A 27,858-nucleotide genomic window follows, 5' to 3' on the forward strand; every position below is an offset into this window, starting at 1 on the left:
TTTTTTGTGACTTGCCCTTTTTAGAGGGGCTCAAGAAAAGAGGCACAGGCCTTGTCTGCTTATTGCCATGGACGCAAAGACCAATGCTGTCCTCAAAAGTTTATTAAGAGACATGTGTAGCAGAGTTCTTTGTCGGGCACCATTGTCTATAGAATAATGTTTGTGTCGATCCTGGCTATTCAGAGAGCTGAGGAAGACAGAAAAAAGAGAAGGAGGTGTTTCTGAATGCTAGAAATTACCTATTTGTGCATCATAATATATTATGATGTATAAAGATAGAATCTAGGCAGTGAGCTAATATTTGGAAGAATTTGAGTAAAGTTAAGGAAAGCTGAGGTCCTAGTGAGATTTGAACTTGGATCGCTGGATTCAGAGTGGTAGCTACATCATGGAACCACACAAGATGACTTGATTATAACCTTCAATGAGAAGGCTCAACCAAGGGAGGCTCCTCATCCTGCTTCCATCTTTCCATTTACTGCAGGTGCTTTCAATATTTCACATTTAATATAAACCACAGGTAAGATTCCAAAAGAGACACTTCACAATTACAACAGGAACAGCCACAGCTGTTTTCCTCCAAATTGCCACAAGACATTTTAAAAAAGGACAGGGGTAAGGATGTGTTTTGCTGCATTCATAGGCAACTTAGCACAAACACTTCTCACACAGACACATGTACAGTGCTCACAAATCAGGCACAAGTGCCAGGGGACTCTTATCAAAGCAGATAATTTTTACGTCTCTGCGGTCATAGATAGAAACAGACCTTGACTTGACTTTAGGCTAGAGGAAAGCACTGACCCAAACTTTATAGTCCTTCTAGAAAACCTCAGAAACCTCGGCCTCATGCAGCACATTACCAAACCCACCCACATTGCCCGACACCGATTGGATGTGATTTTCTCATAAATCAGCAACATAACAATTGACAGTCCAGCACTGTGTCCTAGACAGACAACTCCCTCGTCGGATTTAGCATACCCATCCTGCATCACCACAGACCTACCACCACCACACCCACCCACCACAGCTTGAAAAGCATCACAGAAGAGAGCTGGGCTTCCACTTTCTAAGAGTACTAGCTCGAGCACCTGCCAAAAGCCATTAAGAACCTCAAAAGCTGGATCACCTCATGCGCCCACACCCTGTCGCCCCTCAAGTGAAACCCAATGGCAAGAGGCTGACCTCTGACCATCTAGTAGACAGAGAAACTGAGGGTGCTGAAATGTCACTGCAAGAAACTGGAGCACAAATGGAGAACAAATCAAAACACCACGGATAAAGACATCTTCAAATCCTCCCTAAGAAACTATCATCAGCAAATAAGGGAACAGCAAGAGCACATCTCTTGCAGACAGCATTGACACTGGAGAAAACATCAGCAAGGAAATCATTACCTTCATCGACTATTGCACTGAGTTTTATGCCGACTTCAGCGACATCAAAAACATTAGCTTTTCTTCAAGCTTGTAAAATTCTTCTGCAGCAAAATCACCTACATATTTGGGAACTTTGACGCGCAAACAGACCCCCATCACTGTTACTCCTCAACTTCCCATCATGGTTGAAGAACGAACCCTAGCGTTGTGGCGCACCATTTCCACAGTTGAAACTGTAGCTACCATGAATACTATCCACTTATGGGGCCTTTCTGACCCTTGGCCTCACCACAGGACTCTCACTGATCAGTGAAGCATTGGCACCCATCCTCAATGCCTTCATTGACTCAGTCATGTTCTCAGACAGGGGAAAAATGCCATAGTCACGCCCCTTCTCAAGAAACCACCGCTCACCCAGCCACACTCTCCAACTACAGATCCACCTTCCTTCTACCATACACAGCTAAGTTCTCAGAGAAACTAATCAAACAACACCTCACCGACCACCTCAGCAGCCACCAGCTTCTTGATGTCATGCTGTGAGGATTAAGGCCCAACCACAAAACAGAAACATCATTTGTTGCTGCCACACACAACATCTGCATGTTCCTTGGCAGAGGAGACACAGAAGCCCTCATTCTCCTTGACCTCTCTGCAGCATTTGACACTGCCTCACACCCCATGCTAATCAGGAGCCTGCATGAGATTGGCATCAGGAGCCTGCACAAGATTAGTTTACATGGACTCACTCTCCACTGGATCTGCTCTTTTAGCCAGAACACAAGCTGTCAGCCTTGCACATTCCTCCTCAGAAGCCCTCAAACTCACATAGGAAGGGCCTCAAGTTTCATCACTTAGCTCCACACTCTTCAGTGCATACATGATCTGTTTGCCCAACACCAATGACCCACAATGTATTCCTCCCCTTTCGGATAGGACCCCCAAAGTAAGAAACAAGTTCACTGCCTACATGACCGAAGTCACTAAATGGACAAGACAGAAATAGTGATCTTCAGCAAGAACACCTTTCCATAGGACTCCATCTGGTGGCCATCCAAACGCAGACCCACACCCAGCACCCTCACCAGGAACCTCAGAATCATCATAGTAAGCAAACTGGACATGACCGCACGAGTCAATTCCGTCATCACTGCATCCTGCTTCCACACCCTGAAGATGCTGAGGAAGATATTTTAATGGCTCCCAAGAAACACCAGGAAAACATCATTCACACCCTAGTCACCAGCAAGTTGGGCTTACTGAACACCTTCTGCGCCGGGATATCCAAGCAAATCATCTGAAGATTACAAACCTTCCAGAAGTTGGCAGACACAGTCATCCTCAACCTCTCGCACAGAACTCATATCACACTGCACTTCAGGGAGGTCAATTGGCTCTCAATACATAAACACACTCATTTCAAACTCCTCACAATCAAATTCAAGACACTAAACAACTTGGGCCCCACCTACCTGAACAGTAGCATCTCCTTCTACAACCAACCAGACACCTTCGCTCCACAGGTCTCCTTCTTCCCAGCATCACACACATGCACTGAACCAGATCAGGAGGACATGCATTCTCTTAGATCATTCCTTAAGCATGGGACAATCTCCCACTCCCTATCAGAGCCTCTTCCTCTCTTTTTGAATTTTGCAAGCAGACTTGGCATCTCAATTAACCAAACTATAGCAGGCAGGGCTAGGCGCACACACTTGCTCAGTACCAGGATACCCTAGCAGTTGAAAGTGCACTTTACAAATACACCCAAAATAACATAAAGGAACTCAGCCTCTTTCCTCTGTATGATTATGAAATTCCTCGGTGAAGCGCAATATTCTTGTTATGTACGGCAGAGGGTACATTATCCCATATATAAAATTTAAGTGAGAATTTCTGGACTGTCTAAAATTAGGATGAGCATCTTCAAATACTTTGCACTTCTATCAGACCTGTATCGGTGGTTTCGGTCAACCCAATAATACTGATTTGGTTATTCTTAGACATTTCTTCCTAGTCATCGTTTTACACTTTGTTTCTTTCACTTGCTCCTCCAACTTTTTAACCGAGATGACAATGGGGCATGGCTTTGGCTCCAAAACGGGCCCACCCTATCCTTTGCTTTCCTTACTCCATGTTTCAGCTAAGATGGGCTCCCAGATCTTTTTGATGTTATGCTGAGAGTTTGCAGTTCAACCTTTATTTATCAGTCAACTGATACAACAAAGAAATCGCCTTTCGCCACATTATGGGTAAATGCATTTCCTTCATGCAGGTCTTGTGAAGATGAGGGAGATAATAAATGTGTCTGACGTGTTTTCCGTGTTGTGGTGGGGTAGGCGGCCAAAGAGGGCAGCAGCAACACTCCTCAACTGTATGTGCCCATTTTGGAGCCAGAAAAAGTCCTGCCCCAGGGCAGCCCCTGACTCAAAGGTTCCCTGCACATCTGGATCCCTATCAGGAACCTCCCTTTAAGAGAGAGAATGGATTCTGATGTTCCAAGGGAAGCAGCCCCCAGCTAACACATTCACAGAGCAGGATTTCTCAGTATGCATCCTGAGGGCACCCCGGAGATGAGACACCCCCGGTCAGGGCTGGCTTTAGCATTGGCAGTGCCTTCTTCCCCCCCCCCCCCTTCTCCTCAGATTCCATCTCAACCGCCTGGCAAAAGTGCCCCCATCCCTCCATAGCCCCCCTCTCACACACATTTCATTTACTTCAAAGCCCTGGTAAAGGTTGTTTACTAATCCAGTCAGCCATCCACATAAAAGACAGATCTGTACTTCGCAACAGGCACATTAACCCTCTGTGCTACCATTTCATGGCGATTCAAAACTATCACTAGACAAAGCTCTGATCTCTTTAGGGCGGTGCGGCTGCACCGGTCGCACAGCCCTGAAGAGGGCCCTGTGGCAAAGCCAGGGGCATTTAAGAAGGAAGTGGAGACCACTTCCTTGCACCATGCAGACATAGGGGGGACTTTGCACTAGTGACAGAGGAAGGGCATGTCAGTGAGGGGATGGGGGGCATCTATTATATTTTGCCCCAGTATCAGCATTCACAGCCCGGGCATCTTCTGTCACACGTACTTTACCAAGAAAATCAAATCAACTGGAGTCTCTGCTCTCAACCAGACACATTTGGGTTTTATGACTGAACCAATCAAGATCATACATTTGTCACTGATGGTGCATGAATGATGTAGGACCCACGCTTCCGGCGCAATATACTGGAACCCTTCAGGTTTGACTGAAATGTGAGATATAGGTTCACAAACAGGCGGAAAATAGCATTAAATGACCCTTGTAGTTGCATTCCACGTTTCCTCTCTGTCTAGTATGAATAAAAACAGACGAAGCCGTTTATTGTTATCAAGGATAGTAGGAGCTGAAACTGCCAGAAAAATACAAACCACTGCATAGGCCTGAAACCATATTCTTTATTTGTTGAAAATCGCTGGACCAGCTTTCACGACTGGCTCGTTGGTCTAGGGGTATGATTCTCGCTTAGGGTGCGAGCGGTCCAGGGTTCAAATCCCGGACGAGCCCTCCTTTTTAAAAATTTTGTTGACAGGATCCTCTGTTTACATTTTTAAATTAATTTATACCATGATTCTCGGGAATCAATGATAAAAATAAATAAATAATATTAAAAAGTTTTTAAAAAATACAAGGGCTCGTCCGGGATTTGAACCCGGGACCTCTCGCACCCAAAGCGAGAATCATACCCCTAGACCAACGAGCCACCCGGGAACGGTGTTGCAGCGGCAGCTACTTGACCCGGAGACACGCCACGTCAGCCACGCTCTTTCTGTGTATTGGTGGAGCTGGGAGCCACTGTGTACCGCGCGCTGCGCAGTTACATCACACACGTGCCTGACGTCACGCGCTGACAGACGTAGGCTTGCTCCCCTACGAGGCGCTGTGGCACTCTGCCGGCGTCTGCCTCTCTCCGCATTGCATGGTGGTGCTCATTGGGTGCTGGGCCGGAGGTGTGTATAGAATCAGCCACTCATAAGCTAGCATGCAAATGATGCAACATGGGCAGCCCTGGGAGCAGCACATAGTGCCACGAGGGCTCCTCAGCTGGTGATGGGTGACGGGAGCTGATGTCGTGTACCACGGGGCTCCCCTCGGGCGCAGTCCAGGGGTTGCAGGTCCGACACCTGCCTTACCCTTTGCCACCACTGGTCTCAGAGATGGCAAAACCAGTGCCAGGACCTCAGTGCCAAATCTTCCTTAAGGAAGTCAGTTGGGACTCCATGCTTTGCTGTCAATTTTTTGTTACACTTACAGTGAGTGGTGAGGTATTATCCACTATTAGTGTGATAGAAAAGGGGTATAATTATCTCTAATATGCCCTAACATGGCAGCTGAGGTAAGTATAAATGATTTTACATGTATATTGTCTGTGTGTGCGGGTGTGTGATATCACTTCCTTAACCCTATCACTTCAGTGACAGTGTAACATTTTGCCAGACTTCACCCCTCTTACTATGTTGTTGTTCACCACATCTGTTAGCTGCAGACAGGCTGCACTGCTGTTGTTCACCATGACTGTCAGCTGCAGACAGGCTGCAGTGCTGTTGTTAACCATGTTTGTTAGCTGCAGACAGGATGCACTGTTGTTCACCATGACTATCAGCTGCAGACAGGCTGCATAGATGTTGCTGACCACGTCTGTTAGCTGCAGACAGGATGCACTGCTGTTGTTCACCATGACTGTTAGCCTGCAGACTTCATAGATGTTGCTAACCACGTCTGTTAGCTGCAGACAGGCCTCACTGTTGTTGCTGATCCCATCTGTTAGCTGCAGACAGGTTGCACTGCTGTTGTTCACCATGACTATCAGCTGCAGACAGGCTGCATAGATGTTGCTAACCACATCTGTTAGCTGCAGACAGGATGCACTGCTGTTGTTCACCATGACTGTTAGCCTGCAGACTTCATAGATGTTGCTAACCACATCTGTTAGCTGCAGACTTCATAGATGTTGCTAACCACATCTGTTAGCTGCAGACTTCATAGATGTTGCTAACCACATCTGTTAGCTGCAGACAGGCTGCATTGCTGTTGCAAACCGTGTCTGTGTGGGGGTGAGGAGTTTCAGCCGTTTTGGCCCCTATGGAGAAGCCACCCCTGGAGAAATGTACAGTGAAGAGAGAACGGTAAGGTGAAAGTTCAAGCAAGGTAGAAAGAGGACTAGGTACAGAAAGAGAAGTCGAGCGATGAGAAAGATTTTAGATTGGGGTACAGCGGTAGAGATAAATAAATGTAAAGAGAGGGGAGGGTTGTGTACACTGAGGGGTGAGAAGAGTGAGTGGTGAGGTGGAGAGAGGGGCAGAGAGGTGGGAAGGAGACTTTGGTGAGATGAGAGAAGGAGATACAGTGAGACTGAGAGAGAAGGAAGTGATACAGTATAACAGGGAGAGAAAGAGGTAGGAAGAAAGAATTCAGGGGGGCAGATAACAGGTGAGAGGAATCATGTGGAAAAAGAGGAAGAGGAGGCGGAGAGATAAGGTAGCAAACTAACGGTGAGATAAATTGAGAAGTTACGCAGTGGGAGATGTGATGCAGAGAAAGAAGTGAGGGAGAGAGGGTAGATGTAGAGAATGAGGAGGGAAAGGTGAGGTTTAGAAAGAAGGAAAGAAAGATAGAGTTGTGGGTGAGTGAAAGATAAAATCAAGAAGACATATAGGGAGGTGAGAAGGAACTAGAGTGCTGAGAAGCAGTACTTTGGTCCTCCCATGATACATAATGCCAGTGGTTCTGACTAAAAGTTAAGCAGTTTGTGAAGATGTTGACGTTGCAAACGCTGCTGTTGAGAAAGAGTGGGGGAAAGGATGGAACTTTTGCTGCTGAGGATGCAATTAGAAATGCGTCAGCAGCTCTATGTATACTCTGGGGTGACAGTATTGCTCTGTTTACACTCCTTCTGGGTAACGTGAGGCAACAAAGACAAGAAGTGGCATTTAGCCCTAAGGCAAAGAGAATTTGTAACTTCCAATTTGCAGGTATCGCAGAAGGAACTGAGTGCCAGGACAGGCGGGACACTAATCAGTTGGATAGTATAATTGATTAAATGATGTTACCGGGGTTACCAGACCTGGACCTCTCTAGGACACATGGATCTCCTCCATGCTCTATTAAATCAGGGAGTCCGATATGTACAGCAGAGCCCAGACACAGTTACGAATAAAACCTGTACGTTAAAGGCTTCATTACGGACAATGGACATTTGTCTGAAATAACGGACAGTCCATGTAAATTACAGATGAAAGCCACCCTCGGTCAGCAATGCAGCATTCCTGCAGCTAACAGAGATGGCAAGGACCAACAGTGCAGTCTGTCTGAGACCATCAGAGGCAACGTCCTGTAAGCCGTGCAGACTGTCTATCTGCAGCTGAAACGGGAGGAGACTGGTCAGCATTACATCCTGCCTACTGCTAAAAAAACTTTGTCGGAGTAGGAAGACTGGCCCCCCTCAGCCTGCACCACACCACAGGTGCGGCAGGCGAGGTGACCACTCCATTTCATTTTCCTTCATCTTGGATGGCAGGAAAATAGCCAGTCAGGGGTAGGGATGTGACCTCTTCCTTAAGGAAGAGGTCACATCGTGGATATAGCCACCTAAAGTAAGTGGCCCACTGGCCACTATCAGGTACTCACCTTAACGCCCACTTGATGCAGTATTTAGTGGGCATCCCTAGACCTGCAGATCAGATGCATTGAACACAAGAAGGCCAGAGACAAAGAAGAGCCAAGGCTTGAGAACAGAAGTCCTGCTGCAGGAAGAAAAAGGCGCTAAACCCTGTCTGCTGCACCCAGGACTCGACAATCACCACTGAGGGGTCGACTGGACAGCAGACGGACTCTAAGAAACCCCAGAGGACCTCCAACCTTCTAAGAATTCCCAAGAACCTCCGTCCGGAGTGAAGGCATCACTCCCTGCCCCCAGCAGGCAAGAACAAGTGAAGTCCAGTTCACTGACTGGCCGCTGATCAACGAACCAGGCACAGCAGCCAGACCAAGCTTCACCGAATGGAGCCAAGGATAAACCCTGACAGTGGGCCAAGTCTGGTGGCACTGCGGCATCCAGTGGCAAAGACATCTCATAGCCCGTGGTACTGGCCCCCCAAGGTCGGACACCCAGAAGAAAAGTCCACTCCGGACTCTCCGAGGGCCAGAAGCAAGCTCAAGTCAAGGGACTTCAGGACACCCAAGCGCTACCCCCCAGAGTGGCCCTGCTGACCTGCAATCCACCCTCAAACTGACCTGCACCTGGCTCCAAGGACCCTCGGACACACAACCCTTGGCTGACCTATCTACACTGCACCTGGCCTCCGTGGCCTCTGCATCGGAAAACCAGCTGTGCTCTAGAGGTCCCTAACCCCTTATGACCTCTACACTCCAAGGGTACCCACTTGAATTATGTTACTGCTTGGAATATTTCAGCTTTTTCACGTAACAAAATTATCTCACTAATCATTTGTTTACATATAAAAGTTGCAATATCATCTTCCGCCGGATGAGGCCTGCCCTCGGCTGTTTTACGTATGTTTCAGGCATAGCCTATTACAGTTTGTCCGTACACAAACGCAGTACATATCTGACATGTTGCACTAGCATCAAGCAGTGCAACATGCCAGACAATGGTGATGTGGGGCCTGTCAGTCATGCACCCTTATGCCCCATCAGAAGCCATGATAAAGGAAAACAGATATCCTTCCGATCTGAGCTTGTAAGGGGGTGAGCCTCGCTATGGCGACTTGTTGTTCGACCTTAAATTTGGGAATCAACATGCAGAGGAAAATGTGGGTAGGGTGCGCGCACCAAGGCATCAGGGCACGTGCGGGCCGGATCGGACCAGTTCTAGGCAGCGGCCCAGCAGTGGGCGCCACACAAATTTTGAAAATCGTGCTCACCTACCCCCCGGGGTGAGCTCATTGGTCGATGGGGGCATGGTGGGGGCTCCAGGGGCAATCAGCAGGGGCAGCCAGACAGGGGTTAAAAGGGACCACAAGTCCTGTGAAGGTAATCTTGTTCTCTTGCCCCTTGTTGCCCCTGACGATCGTCGACATACACACCTCCAGAGGACTGGAGGAATTATTTGGATTCTTCGCCAGCTGAGGTTTGTTCCTGCTTCAACCCGGTGCTGCCTTCACCCTTGCTGCCCTCGGGTTTGTCTTCACCTTTCTCTGGCCTGGGGTGACGGCGGCTGGCAGGAAAACCCCAGCTGGGTGACTTAAGGTCTGCCTTGACCTTCATGACCGGCTCTTGCTGCCTTGCCATTGTTGTTGGGGCCTTGGATCAGGAAAGAGGGGGGGTGGGGCAGGGCTACAAAAACTAAGTACGCTCCTTCAGGGGAGAGGATCACAGATTTGGAACTAGCGTGAATTATTTGGCTATTTGGTTGAAGGTCTCAGTACGGTCCCCCCTGTGCACCGAGGACTACCCCAGATAAGTTTCCACGTTATGTGTATAAGTGAGGGCATGCCTGTCTCCAAGCGTGCACCAGCGTGTGTATGTGAGCTTGTATCTGAGTGCTTGTTTGTATTGTCCTGACTACAGTTTTACAAAAACTATTGTTTAAGGTAAGTGCATTCCGCCAATACAACCTTCTATTTGCTAGCCCCACCACTTTATAAATTCACCAGCCACCAGTGCATTTCTCCCTGCCATGCCTATCCACGTATAATACACCCCTTCTCTCGCTAATTTACCTTTCTTGCTGTACTGTTCTCTTCTCGCTCTGTCCTCATGCCTGCTTCTCCCTTCCACTCCTTTTCCTCAGCAGAGCAAGAGGTCACCATCTAGCTAGCGACATGTACCCATAGAAGGAGGGGATTCGAGGCAGTGGAACAAAACTAAGGCGAAAGTTATCTTACTTCTCGAACAGGAACGGTGAAAGTCCATGGCCACTGATTTGATTTCCACTGATGCTGCGAGAATGCCAGTGTGAAGGGGAATTAACACGTGTTCACAAATCTCTGCCAATTAAAGCTATAATTCCAGGCTACTTCACTATTATGCACAACCCCCCTGACTCACCCTTACTTTTTCAAAGTGACTTAGAGGTGCTTTCTATTGGTTTGATTCAGATGGTGGGTATCGGGTAGCTTGTGCTTTCATCTGTTTTTGTATACTCCCCTTACTGAAAATGTAATGCATAGTTCAAGATGAAAGAGCCTCTAGAAGGCTTGAATTAGCAGAAAATAGGAAATTCTTCAAAGTTGTTCCAAAAAGAGCCCCAAAATGCATTTTGGCCAGGATCCAAAAGTCCTTAAGATGACACTAAGTGGGATGGGGTGGCAAGCTGTCCACTGGGAGTTTAATGTGGTGGTTTCTTGTGGTTCAGTTATGCTGTATTCAGTTGGAAGTTGGCTTGTGTGGCTGCTCAACCTTCCCCAGGTGTGGAATTATTACCCTCAAACATAGTCTTGTTTACCCTCCATGTGCCCCTTCTCGCACTTAGAACCACATTGTTGATGCCATCTGCCTCTGGGGACCTCAGTCTGGCCACATTGCTGATTAGCAGCCACTTCTGTTAGCCCTGGCAGAGCCTACCCCAGACCTCCTGCCCCTCTCTCGGCCACAGATGGACCCAACACTGATCACACAGCTGACTCTGAGCCAAAGACTGGCCCCACTTCTGACCCGCAGGCGTCTGTTTCAGTGAAGGGCGGGCTCCCCTGCTGACCCCCAGTCACCTGCTTGCTGCAGACATGTTCCCTACAGGGGCGTGGCTTGGTCAGTAAGACTGGGGGGGGGGGGGCTTCAGATTTCACAACAATCATGCTGGCGCATTTAGCTAATGTACATTATTTGAGAAGTACACGGGGGGGCTGAAAAGTCAGTGGAAAGGGAGAGCAGTGTGGATTGTTAGCAGTACTGAAAACAAAATATTTTGTAAAATAAGTAAGATTTTTGTAAGAGCTTCAAAGCGGGGAGGATAGAGAGAGTGTGTGTGTGTTTTCGTCTGTGTGTGCATGCAAACTCTTAGGTAAAATCCGACAGACACCTCACCATACCCGACTTAAAGCACCTGAACACAACTATCTACTACAGAATGCACTTACTTGGGGGTGTAACACCCCAAACGCCTTCCCCGAAGCTATGCCCCGGGCTCCACATGTGACTGGCAGCTCACTCTGTGCACTGAACACCAGCCTCACTGCTGGGCAGCAGCTGCTGCTCTCGGCCTTATATTGGCCACAGTGCTGGCACGCAGCCGCGCCTCTAGCCGCTAGGAGATAGGCTCCACTGCTCCAGCCCTATCTATGAGCTGCAGCAAGTCGTATGTCTCACTCACCCCCTCTGTTAGCTGCAGGAGGACACACTACTGACCCCAGCCCTCTCCATTACTGACTCCAGACCTCTCTGACTCCACCCTATTAGACCACAGTACTGACTCCAGCCCTCTCTATTAGGCCACAGTACTGACTCCAGCCCTCTCTATTAGGTCACAGTACTGACTGTAGCCCTCTCTATTAGGCCACAGTACTGACCCCAGCCCTCTGTAATAGAGCACTGACTCCAGCCCTCTCTATTACTGACTCCAGCCCTCTCTAATAGACCACACTACTGATCCCAGCCCTCTCTATTAGGCTACAGTACTGAGTCCAGCCCTCTCTATCAGGCCACAGTACTGACTCCAGCCCTCTCTATCAGGCCACAGTACTGAGTCCAGCCCTCTCTATTAGGCCACAGTACTGAGTCCAGCCCTCTCTATTAGACCACAGTACTGACTCCAGCCCTCTCTATCAGGCCACAGTACTGACTCCAGCCCTCTCTATTAGGCCACAGTACTGAGTCCAGCCCTCTCTATTAGACCACAGTACTGACTCCAGCCCTCTCTATCAGGCCACAGTACTGACTCCAGCCCTCTCTATTAGGCCACAGTACTGAGTCCAGCCCTCTCTATTAGGCCACAGTACTGACCCCAGCCCTCTCTATTAGACCACAGTACTGAGTCCAGCCCTCTCTATTAGACCACAGTACTGAGTCCAGCCCTCTCTATCAGGCCACAGTACTCAGTCCAGCCCTCTCTGTTAGGCCACAGTACTGAGTCCAGCCCTCTCTATTCGGCCACAGTACTGACCCCAGCCCTCTCTATTAGGTCACAGTACAGACCCCAGCCCTCTCTATTAGACCACAGTACTGAGTCCAGCCCTCTCTATTCGGCCACAGTACTGACTCCAGCCCTCTCTATTAGGCCACAGTACTGAGTCCAGCCCTCTCTATTCGGCCACAGTACTGCCTCCAGCCCTCTCTGTTAGGCCACAGTACTGACTCCAGCCCTCTCTATTAGGCCACAGTACTCAGTCCAGCACTCTCTATTAGGCCACAGTACTGCCTCCAGCCCTCTCTATTAGACCACAGTACTGAGTCCAGCCCTCTCTGTTAGGCCACAGTACTGAGTCCAGCCCTCTCTATTAGACCACAGTACTGAGTCCAGCCCTCTCTATTCGGCCACAGTACTGACTCCAGCCCTCTCTATTAGGCCACAGTACTGAGTCCAGCCCTCTCTATTCGGCCACAGTACTGACTCCAGCCCTCTCTATTAGGCCACAGTACTGACTCCAGAGCTCTCTAATAGGTGAAACTACTGACCCCAGCCCTCTGTAATAGAGTACTGACTCCAGCCCTATTAGGCCACAGTACTGCCTCCAGCCCTCTCTGTTAGGCCACAGTACTGAGTCCAGCACTCTCTATTAGGCCACAGTACTGCCTCCAGCCCTCTCTGTTAGGCCACAGTACTGACTCCAGCCCTATTAGACCACAGTACTGAGTCCAGCCCTCTCTGTTAGGCCACAGTACCGAGTCCAGCCCTCTCTATTCGGCCACAGTACTGCCTCCAGCCCTCTCTATTCGGCCACAGTACTGAGTCCAGCCCTCTCTATTACTGACTCCAGCCCTCTCTATTCGGCCACAGTACTCAGTCCAGCCCTCTCTATTCGGCCACAGTACTGACTATAGCCCTCTCTATTCGGCCACAGTACTCAGTCCAGCCCTCTCTATTCGGCCACAGTACTGACTCCAGCCCTCTCTATTCGGCCACAGTACTGAGTCCAGCCCTCTCTATTCGGCCACAGTACTGACTCCAGCCCTCTCTATTCGGCCACAGTACTGAGTCCAGCCCTCTCTATTACTGACTCCAGCCCTCTCTATTCGGCCACAGTACTGCCTCCAGCCCTCTCTATTAGACCACAGTACTGAGTCCAGCCCTCTCTATTACTGCCTCCAGCCCTCTCTATTCGGCCACAGTACTGACTCTAGCCCTCTCTATTCGGCCACAGTACTCAGTCCAGCCCTCTCTATTCGGCCACAGTACTGACTCCAGCCCTCTCTATTCGGCCACAGTACTGAGTCCAGCCCTTTCTATTCGGCCACAGTACTGACTCCAGCCCTCTCTATTCGGCCACAGTACTGAGTCCAGCCCTCTCTATTACTGACTCCAGCCCTCTCTATTCGGCCACAGTACTGAGTCCAGCCCTCTCTATTACTGACTCCAGCCCTCTCTATTAGGCCACAGTACTGAGTCCAGCCCTCTCTATTAGGCCACAGTACTGAGTCCAGCCCTCTCTGTTAGGCCACAGTACTGAGTCCAGCCCTCTCTATTAGGCCACAGTACTGACTCCAGCCCTCTCTATTAGGCCACAGTACTCAGTCCAGCCCTCTCTGTTAGGCCACAGTACTGAGTCCAGCCCTCTCTATTACTGACTCCAGCCCTCTCTATTAGACCACAGTACTGAGTCCAGCCCTCTCTATTAGGCCACCGTACTCAGTCCAGCCCTCTCTGTTAGGCCACAGTACTGACTCCAGCCCTCTCTATTAGACCACAGTACTGAGTCCAGCCCTCTCTATTCGGCCACAGTACTGACTCCAGCCCTCTCTGTTAGGCCACAGTACTGAGTCCAGCACTCTCTATTAGGCCACAGTACTGACTCCAGCCCTCTCTGTTAGGCCACAGTACTGCCTCCAGCCCTCTCTGTTAGGCCACAGTACTGAGTCCAGCCCTCTCTGTTAGGCCACAGTACTGAGTCCAGCCCTCTCTATTAGGCCACAGTAGTGCCTCCAGCCCTCTCTATTAGGCCACAGTACTGACTCCAGCCCTCTCTGTTAGGCCACAGTACTGCCTCCAGCCCTCTCTGTTAGGCCACAGTACTGAGTCCAGCCCTCTCTATTACTGACTCCAGCCCTCTCTATTCGGCCACGTTGCTGACCCAGCCCCCCCTGCTCACAGCGCCTGGAGTCTGCCTCTCTCCATGGTTCCAGCATCCCCCAGAATGTCCTCGGCCTCCATGTGGACACCCGTCGAGCCTGGTCTGGTGCCTCATTTATAAATACTCAACGAGCAGCCATGTGTTTTTCCCCCAGCTTCCCCTAAATAAATGTGTTTATCCAAACACCCCCACCCCAAACCCCTTAAGAAGAATGGGCATTTGTTTATTCCCCAAATGTGCAAACTCAAAGAAATTACGAGGTGAAATGTGCATTTTTTTGGCAATCTGTGTAAAGATGCCCTCGAGGTTAAGTTTGTTTTTTGCAGTAAAGCTTGTGCGGCTCCGGTGTATTTCCTCCCCTCGGTGCGAACGCACCCGCACGTGCACGCCCCCCCCACATGCACGCGCACCCCCCCCACATGCACGCGCACACGCCCCCCCGCACGTGCACGCGCACCCCCCCCCCCCCCGCACGTGCACGCGCCCCCCCCCACACGTGCACGCACCTCCCCCCACCACATGCACGCACCCCCCCCCGCACGTGCACGCGCATCCCCCCCACATGCACGCGCACCCCCCCACATGCACGCGCACCCCCCCCCCATGCACGCGCACCCCACCCCCCCCCACATGCACGCACCTCCCCCCCCCCCCCGCCTGCGCTCGCCCTTCCTCCTCCTCCAGCCCCCACCCTCCTCATCCTCGCGGGGGTGTAGACTCGTGCGGGGGCGTCGGGGGGGTCAGATGCGGCATCTCCACTCACTGAACCGGTGTGATCCTTGTGCCCGCGCGTGTTTCACGGGGGGTGAAAAGTGTGTCCAGGAAAATTGCAATTTAATGTGTATTTCTTCTGCATTTCCTCTTAAGGTAGCGTGAGAAGCTGAGCCTTTAGCCACCTCCTGGGTCTAGTTGTGAAGTTTTACAAAATGTAATGTACAACATCACTGACACGACTTCCACGACATAGATATTAATAAATTGAAAGTCTCTTCTCCCTGGTGGTCTAGTGGTCAGGATTCGGGCTCTCACCGCCGCGGCCCGGGGTCCATTCCCGGTCAGGGAACATGAGTACGTTTTTTTTTTTTTTTCTTATTCATTGGTACAACTTTCTCTTTACAATTAATATCTGATCGCATTCAATTGTGATTCTTTTTTACCTTCTATGTGATGGCTCCGTTATGCAGTTCTGAGGAATGTTAGAGGACTCGAGCATCAGTTAATGTAGGAAACAGAGAACTTGAGCATACTTTCCAAAATTATATGACCAAAAGTAGGTAGACATTATCGCCTTTCAAACGCAACCACGGCATCATTCGGAGTAACATCGCACGACCTTCGCCACTGCTGATATTGCAGTACATGTGCCACCCAAACCTTTCAGTCTATTTCTTCACCAGCAAATTGTGGGGTTGAAGATCATTCCTCATGCCCCGGGAGTTTGTGTTCGGGGTTAATTTCGTGTTGGGCACTGTTCCCCTTTCAGCCTGATTTTCTTCCTCCTCTCTTGTGCTTGGCATTCATTTTTACGCTGGGCACTGCCAGCACTGTGCTCCGCTTCCTATTTGGTCTTTTACCAAAGACCATTGTAGCAGTGTGTTTGTAGGGATTGGCCCGAGAAATGCCTCAGTAGATGGCAGGTGTTTAAATATTCAAGAAACACTCTTTTGTGTTACCACTGTTACCAAATCACTGTTTGTGTCAATGAGCCTGATGGTCCACCACCATAAAGTTCCCCAAAAATGTAAGTAAGTAGTATTGATGTTCACAAATACAAAGGTCACTGAAGGGATATGGGACAGGACCTATAGCCGGGCAATGTGCATAGTTGTTAAATAATAATGGGATGCACCTTGAAAGGCAGCATAAGGATCCAGTGCTTAATTTGAGCCAGTGCTTCTGATGCTCGACACTGGCACTTAATCTGAACAACAGCACTTATGACAGTCTGTCACACGGTGGTGCTGTTTGTCTACTTTAGAGATGAGGACAACAATAACTTTATTAACTTAATATACATCACAAATTACTAATACCTGTCATCCGAGCAGTCCTTTAGCTTTGGGGGCCTCAATAGTCTGGCCGGCCTGAATTGTCGCACTTGTAGGAGTGTGATGAGTGGTACTTGTGTTGGTACGGTCATCGGCAGCCCTGGCAGGGGAAATGTGTGGTGCAAGTTTCATGAGCTTCCTGGCAAGGGCCCTGGCATTTATTTTTTTACAAATTAAGGTTTGTATGACTCGGTAGCTGGTGGCCGCGTAAGTGGTGATACCTGAATAACATTTTTAAGATGTAATCTGCAGTATATGTGCTCTAGCAGAAGGGGAGGGAATGTTCAGTTAAATACTGTTTTTTTGTGGTTGCGAACATTGTTTAACAAATCCATACAAATATTCTTAGTCTTCTCTCAAATAGGAAATTGCTAAATATGTGAAGTGTGTGCTCATAATGTAACAAGGACGGTACTCCATAATGTAACACTCATTAACAGCAATCTCAAAAACACTGGCCAGGTAGGTAGGTGGGTTTGTAGGGAGAAGATGGTTCTGGTCTGTGGTACTGATCAGAGTTTCCCTGGTTCTGGTTTCTGGCAGATGTTATGGTTTGTTCTGTTTCGTAGTGCTTTACAGAGTCACCCCAATTCTCGACGCATTGCTTTTTGCAGTCGCTTTGGTTCTGGTTGGTGGTGCTTGTCAGGGACGCCCTGGTTCTGGTTGGTGGTGTTTGTCAGGTTGACTTGGTTCTGATTGGTTGTGCTTGCCACAGGCACCCTGGTTCTGGTTCCTGGTGCTTGTCAGAGTCGCCCTTGTACTGGTTTGTGATACCTGTCATATTTGCCCTTTAGGTATTTGTTTCAAACTTTACTATTCCTCTTTCTGATGCCTCAGGGCTTCCCTGCACCCTTGCTTGTGTTTGGGACCAGAGACGTTTGGTCGTGCGCATGTCACTTGTAATGAACCTAACAAATGCACTGATGTTGGCCCAGGAGGTGGAACAATTGTGTACTACATACAGAGACACCTAGGGGGTCTGCAGTGGAGACACGTAAATGTCTAGGAAATGCCTTGATTAATTTCAGATCCCCAGTTTCTCTGAGCCACGACGCCCCCTTTACAAGATAATTGGGCAACCTTGTGCTGTGAGACCACCTGAAAATAGGAGTGTGCGGGCAGAGGGACCAGCAATTTGTGCACCTCAAAATTCTACCTCAACAGAATGCCCACAATTTTCTTGAATCAGCAGCGGTCGGAATGTATTAAAAAAGTATGGGAACTGTGACCCTGAGTCCTCCGTTGGTTAATGTGATCACTACAGCTATCTCTGTAATTAACCAGAGAGCCACAGAATTGGATTCTGGTCAGTGAAGTGGGTAATAGTGACTTGTGTATTTTTTGTGTTACGAAGTCCCAACCTGTGTCACAAAGCACTGTGAATATGTATAGCATTACTCAGCATAAGGTAGTCTGCCACAAAGTGCACATCAAAATTTAGGTTTGAGATTAATAACGTGCTTCCAAAATGTAAATCTGCGTAATATGCAGACTGTACCCAAGGCAAACATTTTTTATATCTGCCCAATAAATGTATACACTCCATAGCTTATGGTCACCTTATGATAGATACCTCTCAAAAAGAATTCTCTTCAAGTGACTCCATCAGATAAAGCCAGTTCCTTCCAAGCATTGTTTACATTTGCAGATTAACTAAATGCACATATTTACTTTGAGGCAGCACACCCCCTGGCAGGAAGGCTTATTATTTGTTGAGCTTGTTTGTCTTTCCCTCGGCTTCACAGCACAGGAGACTCCCTCCCTCCCACATCGGCCGAGCCCTCTCAGCCGTCAGAATCAAACACCCACAGGTGCCTTTTAACATAAAGTAGGGGAACTGTTTTTGTCAAATCAATAAAGTATTGGCCGGTCGTGCCACTCAGTTCCCGCCCACTTTGACCTCTGTAAATCGGAGACAGTGCAAAAACCTCAATTTCATGAATCAATGTGTCCCCAAAGAAAGGCACCTCCCAGCACATCACAAATACCAGAAATACATTCAATTGAAGTAAATGGGCCCACTCAACAACTAAGTATTAGATCAGCAGCATAATTTAAAGATTTATTAGAAAAATTCAAAAGTAATATAGTCCAGTAATACAATACAAGAGGACATGAAGACTGTCAGTAAATAGGGCATAGAGAGAAATGCAAAACCAAAACTTTTCTAAGTCCCAAGCAGGCAGCAAAAACTTAGAGAGAACTGGAAGCATCCCTAGTAAAATAGGAAAGTCTCTGCTTCACCCCAGAATCGAGTGTTTTATTCATTATTTTTCATATAAAATGAACAGAACTTCGGAGTCATTGTGGTGTGATCAAAAACGTCACATTCACAGCAAATCAGAGCACAGTCTCAGTAAACATCATATTACCTTAACACCTGAGCACCGTCCCACTGAGGGAAGAATTATTTTCCTTAATCTATCCTAATGCCACCCGGAGATGGTGGAACAAACTAGATAGATGAACAACAGCAGGTTATTATGAACGAATAAGGTGCAGTTATCCAGCGGAAAGACCTCGAAGAAATAGTTGCAGTTTGGTGACTGAGCCGAGGAAGATCTATGAACAATACAAACAATGAAAATAAACAAATATTCTTCTGATTGACTATGTGCTGTAGAAGTAACAAACAGTGAAACGTGCGGGGGGAAGAGAAGAGCGACTTCCATTTTGAAAAAGATGGCAGCTAGGCCCAAATTTAGGCCCAGCGAACAAGGGCGAGGAAAACACACTTCTACACATCATAGGAAGCTAGCTTCAGAGACCACAGTGCTATATCCGTGTGTATATGTGTAACACGTGTATAACTGTATTCTGCATGTTGTTAATGATGCACAAACTTTTAAATGCACAAAAACCCTACGCATCTTTAGTGGTGGCAAGTAGAGTCAAGTAGCCATAGCAAAGCCACTCTGTTCACCAGCAACCGTCTCTGTAAACCATATATTGACCCCACCTTTGACTACAGCCGCCTATGTTAGCCATAGACCTCACTGCAGCTGCCAGGTGTCACTGTTAGCCACAGGCAGACAGCACTGCAGAGGCTAGCTGTTTTTGTTAGCCACAGGCATTCAGCCACACTGCTGACAACAGTCACCTCTGTTAGCCACAGACAGACAATCCTGCTAATGCCAGTCCCCTCTGTTAGTCACACACACACATGCACTGGTGGCTGGCAGCCTCCTTTGTTAACTTTTGCTGCAGATAGGCCACAGTGCTGATATAAGCCATCTGTGTTAGTCACAGACTGATAATTCTTCTGAAGTCAGCACCACTGTTAGCCGTACTTGTGAAACTAGCCATCTTTGTTAGCCACTGACAGCTCACTCTGTTGCCATCAGCTACCTATGTTAGCCAGAGACAATCCACACTGCTGAAGCCAGCTGTCTCTGTAAGCCACAAAGAGATCACACTGCGGATGCCAGGTGCCTCTGTTAGACACAGACGGGGTGCAGTACTGTGAGCAGATACCTCTGTTAGTCACACATAGATAGGAGGCGGTGCTGAGTGACAGCCCTGGTAGCCGCAGACAGGCCCCACAGTCCTACAGCTGTCTGTCAGCAACAGGGGGCCTCTCTACTGACCCCAATCATCCTTGCTCCAGACTGTGCACTCTCTTCCGAGGCCTGGCTTGCTCCAGAGTTTCACTGTCTCGATTTAGACATCTGCTGAGTCAGGTCAAGTGGGCAGTTCGCAAAAGCTTAACAAATTACGTTAACGAGAGTTGACATTTGTTCAATTGTTTTGGTGCAACTAACACATATTTTTGTTATGGTGAACAACACTGACAGGCTCACAAACCAACGAATTGTGGGTGACTTCTGCCATTTTGAAGGAGTGAAGAAATATTGAGATTATTTTTCTCGTCCCTTTTAGATTTTTTAAGGGATAATAGTTTCGCCTCCTCCTTTATCACCCATTCTAAAGTGTTTGTTTTATGTTTATAATCTGCACACGACCTTCATTGTTTTAGTTAGGGTTTCTGGTGCTGTGGGCCGACCCCTCTTCATTTCACACCCAACCCCCCATTCCTATGCTATAGTTTGACATAAAAAGAAACCTCAGATTTGCATTGCATGTGTCCAAAATGTATAATGCAGCCGCGTAATTATTTTAATGTATATTTTTTATTTGATGGTACACCGTGTAACACATTCTCCACAGAGTGAAAAAACCTGGCCTCAGACTTTTACCCTTTGTTATGTCCTTCTCCTCTCTTTCCTCTGTTCCCGGAAGGGATGAGTGTCAGAGGAGGGGCAACGAGGATATAAAAGCAAGGCGAGCCAAACAGGCGATATGTTGGAATCTGGCAAAAGTCACCATGTTTTAGCAGCAATGTCAGTCATTTCTGTGCTCAGTCCGACTGAAGGTGCTTCATTCTGTGCATCACTTTGTGAGAGTCTTGCCCATCCTATGTATATTAAGATGTACAACATGACTGTCTCCGTAGTGCGATCTGAAACCTATTGAAAGACACAAATCCGTACTCCCTGGTGGTCTAGTGGTTAGGATTCGGCGCTCTCACCGCCGCGGCCCGGGTTCGATTCCCGGTCAGGGAAGGTGTCCTTTTTTCTTTAAATCTATTTTTATTCGAGCACTATATTTTGCTCAACTACTTGATGGTTTCGTGTTTGCTAATTATTATTTTTTCTACATAGTGGCGTCCCCTGTAAGCACTCGAGCAAAGGGAGAAGAATAGCAGCAGTTCATGTGTATTAACGACATAGAAAACAGACTAGAAGAGCACTGTTTCCTCTCTGCCCCTGTTTGCCATGCCAGTGCTCTGGGTCCCTGTGCACATGTCCAGGCAGAAACTGTACCACGACGACGAGATCTCTGCTGGTCCGTGGCATCTGTCCTGACACGTGTGGTGAAGGTCACAGCGTCTGACTTTCACAGACTCTCTTTTTTCAATTAAACAACTAAAATGCACAGCTTGCAGAATGTTAGCTGAGCCTCTCTTGTTTATTCTCGCACATTTCTGCCCTTATTTATTGTGCACCTGCGGGGCAGCAATCACACACACGCCAAGAGACCCGATTCAAGCGGGAAACTCCCGATTTTTAAGCAAGAATGGCTTTATTTGGGCCATCTCCCGCATGAAATTGCCTCTCTTTCAATAGAAGTCGATGGGAGAAGTACATTCTCCCGATTATTATTTTTAATCTTTCACTTTTCTCTTCTAAAATGTTGGCATGTAAGCAACCAGGATGTAAACGCGTGGGTGTGGCTTAACCATTCTATAAAGCTTCTTTTGTCCAGATCAGCCCCCCCCCACCCTTGCACCAACCCCCCCCCCCCCCCCCAACATATACTACTTGCCACCCCATCCCTGTGTTTCTTTGTCTCTGTGTTTCCTACTGTATATATCCAAATGCCCATTCTGTCATGTTTTCCTTCTTGGCGCTATTTCTTTCTGTCCCTGCCTCTTTGATTCCTTGAGTTCTTAAACATGTTTCCCACCCCAACATTACCTCCTGTCTGCCCCTATCACCTCCCACAAGGCTCACAACCCCTCCATTAGATCTATTGTATGCTTCACTAGGACAATGTGAGTTGGTTGGTCTGGGGTGTGAATGAGCGAACTGGGAGTAAGAATGGAGTGCACGGCTGGGTATAGTCTTCAGGAAGAACTTGTGAATGCCAAGTGACATGGCGTGTGGTAGGGATTTTAGTATGTGGCATGGAATCCATGCTTGTAACTAGGGTTGCCACCTGGCCGATTTTCTACCAGCGTGATCGGAATTTTAATGTCCCTGCCGGTACAAAAATGAGAAGAATCACTTAAAGCCAGTATTTTTTCTTACGGTTGCATACTAAAAAGAAAGTGCTTTCAACTATGATCTACAGCTGCCCTAATGTCCCAGGATTGATAATTAAAATAAACAAAGACCGAAAGGGCACATTTGAAATGAAAACAGACAGTATCCTATAAAGATCTATTTAAAAACCAGATACGGGCCTTTTCAGCATCTTAAAATGCGAACAGGTGACCAATATAGCTTCTCGAAAAGGTGGCAACGGTACTTGTGATGGAATGGGAAAGCAGCAGTTATGCTTTGAGGCTGGATACTACCCTAGGGGGGCGTGTCCTGTAGTGAGGTCTTGTGGTATTGATTTGTGTAGGTGTGAAGTGTTTTGTGGCGATGAGGGGTCTCTAGTGAAGTTGAGCAGGCCGTGCATTGTGCTATGTTAATTAGGGTCCTAGTGAGCTGTGATTTAGTTTGCACTAATATTCGTTAATGCGCATGTTGGATGGTGTGCATTAACACTGGGTGTGGTGAGGTGTTGAGTGTTGTTTGTTGTGTTAGAAGTTATGTGTTGTTTTGTGCAAATTGGATTTAAATATAAGTCTCCTATATGCTGTGAAGTCAATGCCATCGACAATTCATGCTGCCACACCCTGAAGATGCAGAGGAAGATTTTCAAATGGCTTCCAATCAGCACCCGGAAAACCGCCATGCATGCCCTCGTCACAAACCCGCTAGACTATGGGAACACCCTCTATGTCTGGATCAAGAAAAAACTGAAGTCCATTCAGAAATCGGCGGCCGGAATCACTCTCAACCTCCCATGAAGCACTCACATCACACCTAAAGGAGCTCCACTAGTTTACCATATACAAAATAGCACATTCCAGATTCCTCACCCACACTTTCAAGTCACTACATGACACTGGCCCAGCATACCTCAGCAATCACATCTGGAACGAAAACCCAAAAGTTCCTACTAGTAGCTGCTGAGATGACTGTGTAAGGAAAGTCCCTAGCAACAGTCCAATTTTGTTACAAACAGAAGTCTGAAGTTCCTTTGGCAGGAAAGGTGGAGTTGTTTGATGTGAGAGAGTGTTAAAATGTATAAACACCATGTATTGTTTTGTGTTTAATAGTTGCGATAGTAACAAAAATTTAGATTATAAAGTTATTCACAGGAAATCAGCATCTGATAAATTGCTTTCTTTTTAATCCCCTCCCTACTACATCTTAGTCAGTTGCATCCAAATGTCCAAGGTACTCTTGTAACAGAAAATGAGGACCATCCCACACCATTAGAATATTATTGGTTTATCAAGTGCAAGGCATATAATGTCGATCGCCCATTACATAAAACTCTAGAAATGCTAGATAGTCCCTCCAATATATGCGGAACCAATTCAGCAAATCTCAAATCAGTTGTGCTGAATATCAGTTCTCAGTTTTTGGCTGAGATGACCTCCAGTCACAAACTAGCCATAGATGGGAATGCAATCCAAAGTCACCTAGAAGGTCTCACGCGTTACTTCGACATGGCAGACTAAAACCTTTGCAAGAAGGAACTAAGCAGAATCTTGAGTCCTGGTACTCTAAACTCATTGAAGAAATTGAGGAACTGTAAACCATCTGATGGCTTAGTCCACAATTCAGTGCCCTGAAACTGACTCCCAAACACTAGTATATATAGTTTACTACATGTAACCAACCAGTCCATACACAACAAAAATCAAGGTTTCCATGAAAAGCAAAAGTTCAGAAAGTCTGACTTTCTAAAGTAGTACAACTTACTAACAGGCTTAATTAAGGTACACATGAGACATCACAGAGAAGAAGTATGGAAGCCTGAGGAGGTGTGTTAAAGGAACCGGACAACTTTGTGTAGAGAGTGAGAATGAGCCATCATGTGTCTGGAAAAAAAAAAAAGGTAACACAGGACAGGAATCACTTTTCATGCAGCAACACAAACAAGTTTGCTGTCGTTATTGTTACCTTGCAATTAATATTTATATAAACAGATTAGCAAACTGAGAGCAGAAATTGATCAAAAAGTTGAAAAATACCATTGTAGACAAGTAAGCTCAGACTGATAAAGGGAAAGTTGAGACAGGTACAAGGAATGACATGCTCAGACTGGCACTTGAGCTCACAAATTTTAATATTGAAAATAAATTGATACAATAACCTTTCTGGACATAAACACTCCCCCCAAAGCCAAAGAAGGTCTAATTTGCAACTCTTTAGCATGAAAAAGACGATCGTGCTAACCTAGATTCCAAAAGGAAGCCAGAGCAGTGAAGGCGGACGTGTAACAGTGGAATGCAGTGGTATGCTGCTGTGTCACTGTGTGCAGTGGGCAGTGCACTGCAGTTCACTGCAGAGCCCGCCTTATAGGCACCAGAAGGGAGCAGAGCAAACGAAAAGGGATCTGTGCGCGGACACACGCAGCATCCTCGGAATTCAAGGAAGAAAACTATTGGTACAATTCAAAAAAGTCAGCAGACAAAAGTGGACACACCTACGTCAGCATATCACTAAATAGAATGCTGTCCACTGGGTAAAAGCACCGATAGTTCAGTCGGTAGAGCATCAGGCTTATAATCTGAAAACCTAGGGTTTGGGTCCTTATTTGGGAGGATATTTTTTTTTTTTAAATATATGTTATTTACTTTTTTTAGCTTTTTTAAATAAAACAACGGGAATGCGCTTTTCCAATTCGTTCGTTCGTTACTTTATTTCGGCAAATATTGCCATAAAAGTCAGGACAGGAAATAAATACGACATACATAAATACATTATACAATAAAATATAAGATACAATACATACAGTTGGCAAGAAGTATATGGATGTCCCCATGATTAAGCAGTATCATTAAGTGTATAAAAATATAAATAACAATTTATAAAATAATTAAAAGCCAGAACTAAGAGGAAAGAAAAAAAATAAAAAATTAATTAACTTGTCGATAAAACAGTGCATCATATACCTTTGCAAGGAGGGGGATGAGCGGGCCACCTGACAAAGCGTTACAATTTGTGACCAAGTCGATTCCTGATAAGGTACACATTATATAGGAATCTGCTTGTGCCAAACACCACTAGTTGTGAAGTATTGGACTGAAATATGCGCACTGCTTCTTTATAGGATCTGACCCCCACATATTTACAAACGGGTTTGATCCACCGATCCCTTGGTTTCTTGTATACTGGGCAAAAGAAGAGTAAATGAACAACGTCTTCTTTAGCCCCTAAGGTACAGAGAGTGCAGAGTTCACAACCTTTTACCCCTCCCCAATTGCATGTGTAAGCATTAATCTGTAAGACCCCGTACCTAAACTGTAAATAAAGTGTTTTTGCCAGAGGAGGGCCGACCTCATCCAAAAATTGTTCGAATTTAGGTGTATCTTTTATGTTTAAAAAATTCAAAGTCAGAGTACCAATCGATGAACTATGCAATAGCTCTCCGTTGACATAAGACCAAAAAGTGTCCTTTACATTTTTCCTGGTACATGTTGTCATATTCTGTGGAGCTTCCCATAGGTGTGATAAACCTAATCTCTCGTACCACTTAGATACATATTTTAACCAAGGGGTATTCATATGTCCATCTATCTGAGTTAGTTCAGTCAGTCCGTTCTTGTAATCACTCAACTCCGGGGTTACCCATAGCCTGACCCAATACAGCAATGGTCTTAATAATGCTTGATAGTCTGCTCTTTTAAGATTAATATCAAGGAAAACAGGGACTAGGGGGGTTCTTGTCGGTATTTTAAGTAGCCTTCGTACAAAATGGTTTTCCGTTTTTCCAAAGTTGTTATTGCAATGGAAGCCCCAGAGTTCAGCACCATAAAGGGCGGTCGATTGGGCCTTTGCTTTATATACTTCCAGTGCTGGTGAGATTGCTTTAGAGTAACTGGCTCCGTGTATTTTTAAAATAGGCATTGAGTTTTGTTTAAGGGCTAGGATGCTTTTATCCATCTGCCCTTTCCAGGACAGGTTACTATCCAGCATCATCCCCAGATAATTGAAACTCCCTACCTGTTCCAGTTTTTGGTTATCCAAGGACAGATTATTCCTGAGGGATTTCTTGGAGTTTATTGACATATACTTTGTTTTGGTAGGATTTATTTCTAGCCCCTTCCCCACGCAATACTTCTGGAAAGAATCCACCAAATTCTGTAAACCTCTCGGAGTTTGAGAAATGAGGATGGTGTCATCGGCAAATAGTAATGCCGTAACCGGCTCGCCACCTAGCTTCGGTGAGTCATGTACACAATCCCTTAAATAGATTGGAATATCATTAACATATAGTGAGAAGAGTGTAGGAGCTAACACGCAGCCTTGGCGCACACCACGGTCTACAGGTATGGCCCTTGAGGTCTCACCTTCTTTACCCCACCTAATTTTTGCATAGTTCCCTGTGTGAAGCTTGATAAGTTCTTTAAGTAGTTCCCCAGGGACCGCCATGTTTCTTAATGTAGACCACAACAAATTGCGAGGAACAAGGTCAAAGGCGGCCCTTAGATCCATGAATGCCACATAGAGGCTACCCTTCCTTATGTTTATATACTTCCAACAGATGCACATGAACCTAAACACCTGGTCAACCGTACTTACTTTTATTCTAAAGCCAGCCTGATATTTGGTTAATATTTTAGTCTCATCAATCCAATCTAAAAGCCTGTTTAAAATATGTCTGGCATATATCTTTTGAAATGAGTCTATCAAACTTATTGGGCGGTAATTACTTGGATCGTAGCGATCACCTTTTTAAAAAATTGTCATAATTTCTGCCCCTTTCCAGGAATCGGGGATTGGTGTGCCTGCCACAATGGAATTACTCAAGTAATTTATGTAAGGCCCCCACACATCCACATCATATTTTAGAAGATCTCCGGGGATTTTATCAGGGCCTGGGGCTTTGCCCAATTTCACAGCTAATAAAACCTTATTAGTTTCTTCTAAACTAAAGGTTAATGGAGCAACACTTATCTCTGAATTTGTCTCATGGTCCTCGAAGGGCAAATTCTCCTGTTTGTTAGCATAGAGCTTAGTGAAGTGGTCGCACCAAGTATTTTCATCTAGGAAAATATCCTTTGTTGATCTGCCCTGCTTATTTCCATTAGCGATTAAATTCCAGAACATACTCTGGTCCCGTAGCTTAGCTGCATTCAAGAGATCCTCCCAGAAATTTTCATCCCATGTTTTTTTAGCTTGGGCCAACGTTTTTTTGTGGGCTAGTCTATTGTTTTTTATATCCAAGCTGTTCCCGGATTTTACTGCCTGGATTAGTCTTGATTTTGCTATACGACAGTCTTTATTATACCATGGGTTCGCTGCCTCAAGATCATTCCGTTTCCTATTACCATCTTTTTTATAGATTTTGCTCAATAGTGGGGTTAATGCGTCTACCAGCTTAAGATGTATGTCAAGCACACCTTGTGTTCCCA

General features: G+C 46.7%; 2 non-coding genes across 2 annotated transcripts; one reads left to right on the forward strand and one right to left on the reverse strand.

The window, feature by feature from the left end:
• Positions 1-5,054: 5,054 nt before the first annotated feature.
• TRNAP-UGG (transfer RNA proline (anticodon UGG)) lies at positions 5,055-5,126 on the reverse strand. The gene has a single exon. It is a non-coding gene; the product is annotated as a tRNA-Pro (tRNA).
• Positions 5,127-21,145: 16,019 nt separating this feature from the next.
• TRNAE-CUC (transfer RNA glutamic acid (anticodon CUC)) lies at positions 21,146-21,217 on the forward strand. Its single transcript has one exon. It is a non-coding gene; the product is annotated as a tRNA-Glu (tRNA).
• Positions 21,218-27,858: the final 6,641 nt, after the last annotated feature.

The sequence above is a fragment of the Pleurodeles waltl genome, unplaced genomic scaffold (assembly GCF_031143425.1).
Source record: "Pleurodeles waltl isolate 20211129_DDA unplaced genomic scaffold, aPleWal1.hap1.20221129 scaffold_39, whole genome shotgun sequence".
Taxonomy (NCBI): Eukaryota; Metazoa; Chordata; class Amphibia; order Caudata; family Salamandridae; genus Pleurodeles; species Pleurodeles waltl.